At 39.5% G+C, this 6,812-nt stretch overlaps 1 pseudogene; it reads right to left on the reverse strand.

Moving 5' to 3' along the window:
• Positions 1–4,923: 4,923 nt before the first annotated feature.
• LOC102864482 lies at positions 4,924–6,108 on the reverse strand (annotated as a pseudogene).
• Between the last annotated feature and the right edge of the window lie 704 nt (positions 6,109–6,812).

A 6,812-nucleotide genomic window follows, 5' to 3' on the forward strand; every position in this document is an offset into this window, starting at 1 on the left:
GTTATGAAACAAGATCGACTTCAGGTTGGGGAGAAACTAAGAAAAGAGGGGATAAATAATGTACACAGCATTGAAACAGATGACAGAGAGAACTGCTTAACTGGAATATATGATTAGGTATTATTTCCATGACAAAAGTCCTGAATAATAGCTTCATAATAAAGTAGACTGGGGAGGGAAATTGTATAAAAGAAGTTTGTTGTTTTTTTGTTTTTTTTTTTTCAAAGAGAAAAGTGAACTGGGGGGAGGAGTGAGCAGGGTGGAAAACGGCTAACAATGAATGAAAGGAAATCCATGTTCTCTATAAACTTTCATTAAAATCTCAAACTTGTGGGGAGGTGTTGTATAACAATGAAAGCATTTTTCTTTTACTTTTCAAAGTGAAGAGTAAACTGGGGGAGGGGGAGGTTGCACAGGGAGAAAAGTGCAACAGTGAATGAATGGAAATACAAAGTCTCTGTAAACTTTGACTCAAATTCATAATTAAAAAAATAAAATACAACACAGATCTGTAGTGAATGTTTAAAAATGTAATTTACCTAGTAAATGAGCATGTACAAATCATTTCATGTTTTCTAATTATCATTCTAATTTACTGGAGAATATATAATGATAGAGAAAAATAAAAAGATAAAATAAAATAGAAAAGAATACAACAGAGCCTTCACAAGAAAAAAAGTGACAACCCAATTAAAAAATATTCTTTCCAGAGGAGAATATTCAGATGATCAACAAAGATCACATCCTATACTCCCGAGGAAGGTCCATTTCCACCACTTTCCACTCACTTTATAAGCATTCCCCATTCACCTTGATACTTATCACAAGTTAGCATAATGTATTTTATTATTTGCTCTTTATTTATCCCATGGGATTTATATTAATAAAATTGGGACTTTGTTTGACTCACTACTTGCCCTATTTCCTAGAACAGTACAAGACTTTTAGAAAGGTTCACAAAACATTCCTCATGTAAATCAAAGTATAATAACTTTCTCACAGAAATTGTTACTGAATGTAAACATTTCTTTCCATAGTTAAATGCCTGTAAGACAGATGGACCTCAATATCCAAAGCATTTTATTCCAGGTCTTGGAAGACAGCATCTTCTCAAAAACTTCTGCCCTAAGAGCAATAAATGGCTCTTATATCCTGGTTTCTCCCACTGTAGTCCATCCCTTGTTTAGGAGGATGTAAGTCCAAATCCCATCTACCAGTGTCAGAGAAAAAAATTTGCTTGAGGCTGTACTGAGGGAAGATCCTAGACACTGAGCTTCTGCTAACTTCTGTGACTTAATGTCTCAGTTTACATTGATAACACAATGTGATAATTCCAAGATCTGGACAGGTCTCTTCTGATCTGATACTGTGGCAGTGTTACTGGCTTGGTTAAGAAGAGGTCATGGCACTAGGGACATTATTGCCAATGTCAGATCGATCTCGGCAGACAACAGTATCAAAATATAATAATGTGTATCTGTGTTTCATTGACTATACAAAGTCATTTGACTGTGTGAATCACAATAAATTGTGGCTAACCTTGAGGAAAACGGGAATCTCACAATGCTTAATCATGCTTATATGAAACCTATACTTGGATCAAGAAGCAGTCCTCAGAATAATAGAGCAAGGAATCACTGTTCAAAATCAAGAAATGAGTGCATCAGGGTTACATCCTGTCCCCATACCTTTTCAATCTGTATGCAGAACAGATCATCCTGGAAGGAGGGCTTTATGACAAGAAGTGTGGCATCAAGATTAGAGGAAGACTCATTAACAGTCTAGGATATGCAGGTGACACAACCTCACTTGTTGGAACTGAAGAAGTCCTGAAGCACTTGCTGCAAGAGATGACAGTCTAGATGGAAAGGTGTGCTTAATCTAGGCCATGGTCTTCTCAATTACTTGTTATGCTTCAGAGAGTTGGACGATAATTAAGGATGACAGAAGAATATATGCATTCGAGGTGTGGTTCTGGAGAAGAGTCTTGAACATACCATAGACAGCCAAGAAAACAAATAGGTCTGTCTTTGAGAGGGTGAAACCCAGTTTCTCCTTGGAGGCTAGGATTTTGAAGCTCTGCCTCACTCACTTTGGGCACATGGCCAGGAGAGATTGGTCCTTAGGGAAGGACATCATGCTCAGAAGGGTGGATGGACAGCACAGGAAAGGGAGACCCAGGATGAGAGTAATTGATACAGTAACTGGTACAATGGGGGGTGGTGTGTCAAAATTAGTGAGACTGGTTCAGGACAGAGAAGGGTTCAGAGCTGCTGTACATAAGGTCACTATGCATCACAGGCAACTCAGCCAATAACATTCTATGACAGGTTTGGAAGCAAGGGTGGCATCCACTTCCTAAACAACTTGCCTCCGGAAACTGTGAACTTTGAGAAATGCTGATAATTGTAGAGGGGCTTCAGGCCTTTCGTTCATAGAATCGCTATAAGTCACGCTAGACTCAAAGGAAATCAACAACAACAGCATATCCTGGTTAGATATTACAGTTAAACAGAATGTGATATAGGTTACATATGACTGAGAAAAACATAATCAAAGATAAATATTAATTCAATTACATATAACTTGAGAAAAACATCTTCAAAGAAATAAATACTAATTCAATTATATATAACTGAGAATAAATCTTGGATGAGATTTGTTCAATTATATGTAAATGTAAAAAAAAAAACCCACCTTCAAAGAGGTAAGTGTTAATCCAGAAAAGAATTATGTACAACTGAGAAAAGCAGTGTCAAAGATGTGAATACTAATCTAGGAAAGGTGCATTTTCTTTCCTGGTAAGCAAACAGTTTGAAGTACTTTATATAACTAAAGAAAGAAAAAGAGTTCAAGGACAACCAGTTTTGCCAGCTGGAGGCAACTGATGTCAGCTTTACAACTATAATGTTTGAATAATCCCAAATTCATCAATACCAACCCCTCAAGATGATGAAAGCTACCAATGTAGCATTAATTGAAACATCCATGTACTAAATTTTTGTCCAATTTTAAGAGTTAATCATTTTTTAAGCCTCATAGTTGAGCACAAAAGCCAGTGAAATCTTGTAGGGAAGATAAGGGCTTCCTGCACTTTAGCACACTGAATCAAACCCACGATTCTGGTCTGGAACATTTGGACCCCAAAACGGATGAAGTGAGTCTTACTAGACAAAATTTAAACTTTAAACATTACACATTCCCTAGACAAAAATGTAAATTTTAATCATTACATATCCCCTTCACGGAGAACAATGAAGGGCTGGAGTCTGGAGAAGGAGCCTAACTCAGCACTCTCCACTTACTGTCATCAAGTGGATTCTAATTCACAGCAACCCTCCACTGAGTTTCTGAGATTGTAAAACAAATTTTTTTCTTTTTAAAGGAACAGTTATTTTGTCAGTCCTTCTACTTTTTAAAGGCTAAGATACTCCTGGGTTTGTTTAAACATTCTCTAATTTATCTTCTAGCCTCAAGGTGTTGTTAGAGTGCTTGATTCTTCACACCTGTCCCCCCACCCCACCTGTTTCAACCATATCTGCATGGATAATTAAAGCTTGAACTGGGAGTCTTTGTAGTAATGTATCTTTATTTTAAATTACTTTTTCATATTAATGTACATTGTGTTTTATACAATCATTCATATTCATGTTTTTAATTCATGTACACTGTGTTTTAAATAAATCTTAACAGAAGAGATTGCCAATCTTTCTCCATAGAGTCATTGGTGATTGAACTATTAGAGACTCACAGCGTTTTAGTTAGAAGTTCCACACTTTACAAACTACACAAAAAGTGCTCTTTAAATTCAGTATAAACCAGCTAGATTTCTCATGATAAGTGACGATGACAAATCGAGAGATAAAATGCTGGAAAGAATTCAAAAATAATAAAGTGGTGTAAAATATGCTCTTCCCAAATCATCTTTGGTGAAAGTTTAGTAAGAAAAACTAGAGATGAGACGAGCGTTTACCAGAACTCATAAAGGACAGTTTCATTCCATGTAAGTTGTCTTATTGAAGTTCAGTAGAACCTTTACAATCATTAGAACTGAAGTAAATGATACTCTTGTCATTTGTAAGATACTGTAACAGAAAAGATGTTGGACTAAACTTCACAAATAGCTCCAAAGAAGCAATTCTGCCATATCAGTATAATTTTATAGGGCCTCAGAAACCCTTCATATTCAGACTAGAATTTAAATAACATCTTAAATAATAGTAAATTTACACACAATAAAGGCATAGCTAAAAACATAATCACTTACAAAACTGGGTATCCATTAATAGGTCAATATAAATTAGAATTTTTTTTTATTTACACTTCATACTCAAGGAAAATACTACTCTAAAACTAAACCTGTTCTAGAGTATCTTAGTAACTGTTAGTGTCCAGCCACAGAAAAGCTCTTGGAACAAAAATGTAATCACTTACCATGCACAGGAGCCAGAAAAGCTAAGACCTTACTTTTTTTTTTTCTGCTATATTTTACTTTATTTTCCACATAATAGAACTGCTAGTATTCATTAATCAAGGAGGAAATGAAGTGAGAATGCAACATTTAACTTCCTCCAAAACATACATTGCAAATATCACAGAAACTTATACTACCACATGCAACACAGGCTGGTTTTGAACATACAGAGCCCAAGAGGGGTGAACAGTGAAGAGCCACAGGGGTCAGCCCTGAAGCAGTACTCCAGGAAGCTTGAATCTATTCTGACCAGTATTTACCAAGGCCCCCTAAAGTCCTCCAGTTCTCAATGACCTGTCAGATTCAAGTCCATGCAGCTCGCTCCCACTCATATTCCAAGCTCACTGCTGCTTCTTCTAAGGTGGTTAACCTAGAAAGAGAAATCAAGGCAGCTCCAAATACACTTGCCCAGCTGTTTCACATGACATCTCCACAAGGTAGGCCTTAGTTCAAATTCTGTAAAGGAAGTTCCCATGGCTGTCAAAGAAATCCTGTCCCCTTTGCACTACTTTGCTGCTTAAGTTTTGGTCCTTTGGCTCCCTTGTTTTCAATTCCTCCAACTTCTCATCATTTGGCAACCCACTGTCATGGTCGCTGGTGGGGTGATTCTGCAACTCACTCTGAGGACCCAGGCCTGCATCTCTCGATGCAAAGCTCTCTTTTACTCCTTTAAGGCTTTGGATCCCGCCATCCCTTCTCTTCTGTCTCCTTGGTGTATTTGTACGGTGAGTATTCAATTCTAGCACTTTCAAAGTTGTGCTGGCACTGCAACCTTTGGATGATGTTTTACCTTCTGGTTACAGCAGCAAACCTGGTATAGAGTGGCCTGCAGGGAACAGCTTTGTGCTATCACCAGAGGCCTGAATCTGCTGGAGTGAGTGTGCAATCCCAGCTTTATTAAGAACTTTTTGATCTTACTTCAGTTTCTGCTCCAATGTGGGTACAAACTTGCTTTTTAAAACCCTCCGGATCACATCGGTGCTGACATCAAAGCCTTCAGCCAATCTTGGAACCGACCAGGACTCTGCAAATTCCTTATGTAAATACCGGATCTGCTCCATGGCCTCCCGCGTCAGGGTCCTGGGCGGGGCACCCGGCGCCTCCATTTGCCTCCGAATTTTCTGGAACCGTATTGCCTTTTTCTGTCGTTTCAGGGCGCTGAGGGAGAACAAGAGCAGAGGGCATGCGTGGAAGCAAACGAGGCGGCTGCAGAGCCTCAGGCAAATCAGCAGGCGCCCAGCCCCCTCCTCTCTGAGCAAGGGTCGCCACCGGGGCGGGAACTGCTCGGGTTCGAGTCTCAAAAATCTAACAGAACGGTAACGGCCCGGAAGCATGCCGAACGCTAGAAACGAGTGGGGAAGGGACGCGGGCCCCCGCGCCGCAAACAGCAAGTGAGGAGAAACAGGGGCCGCGGGGGCTGCCGGGGCGCGGGACCCTCCTCAGGCCGAGGGCCCGGGAAGGAGCCGGTACCTCTCCACTTCCTGCAGCTCCCGCTCCTCGGGCTCCCAGTCGGAATCAGGGTCCGGTTCGCGGCCGACAGGGCCCGAGCCCGCCGCCCCCCGGGTCGCAAACCCACAGCGAGCAACAGCGGCGCGGAGACGCCCGCCCAGAAACACGCTGGGAGAGACCGCCATGACGACCCAGTGAGCCAGTCTGCAGAGCCGGACCAGACCTTACGTTTTGTTTTTTTTTTCATATCCAAAATTCTGTTTATTGAGGTAATTTCATCTTGATTTTTTTCTTAATGCTGCTTCCGTCTGCAGACCTTACTTTTAAGGTCAAATCACTTAATTTTTTTTTTTAACACAGCTTCGTGCTTCAATAAATCAAACCATTAAAAGAACAGGCCACAGATGTCCTTTGTAAAACAAAAATTGGCAAAAAATCTCTGAAATAAGACTATTTCAGAATTAAAATTGATTGTTTCTTGGTTCAAGTAAGTCCTCTAGAAGAGAGGAGATAGCAAATATATCTGACTTTAACCTTTGAATGAAAAAAATGCCTCGGTTCAACTCAGTAAATATGTATAGATTATCTAGGATGTAGTTTCTATTGTTCTTTACTTATGAAGGCATAAAAAGAGTAGTGAGACACAATATCTGCTTTAGGAAACTTTCAAATGGGTAAAGTCTAAAGTCTGACAATAATAAAAAAACAGGATTTTGGAAGGTACTTTGGGAATCATATAATGAGAACATCTCCTTTAACTTACAGGTTCAAAGAAAATTTGCCAAAAGAGAACATAATTGTTTTTCTACCTTGACGTTTTAACTGAATTGGAACGTTTTTCAGAAAGACAACAATTTTCAGATAGTAATTCAGCAGAGCCCAAGCCCAG

The sequence above is a fragment of the Elephantulus edwardii genome, unplaced genomic scaffold (genome assembly GCF_000299155.1).
Source record: "Elephantulus edwardii isolate Elephantulus edwardi_28Jun2011 unplaced genomic scaffold, EleEdw1.0 scaffold00098, whole genome shotgun sequence".
In the NCBI taxonomy this organism is placed as follows: domain Eukaryota; kingdom Metazoa; phylum Chordata; class Mammalia; order Macroscelidea; family Macroscelididae; genus Elephantulus; species Elephantulus edwardii.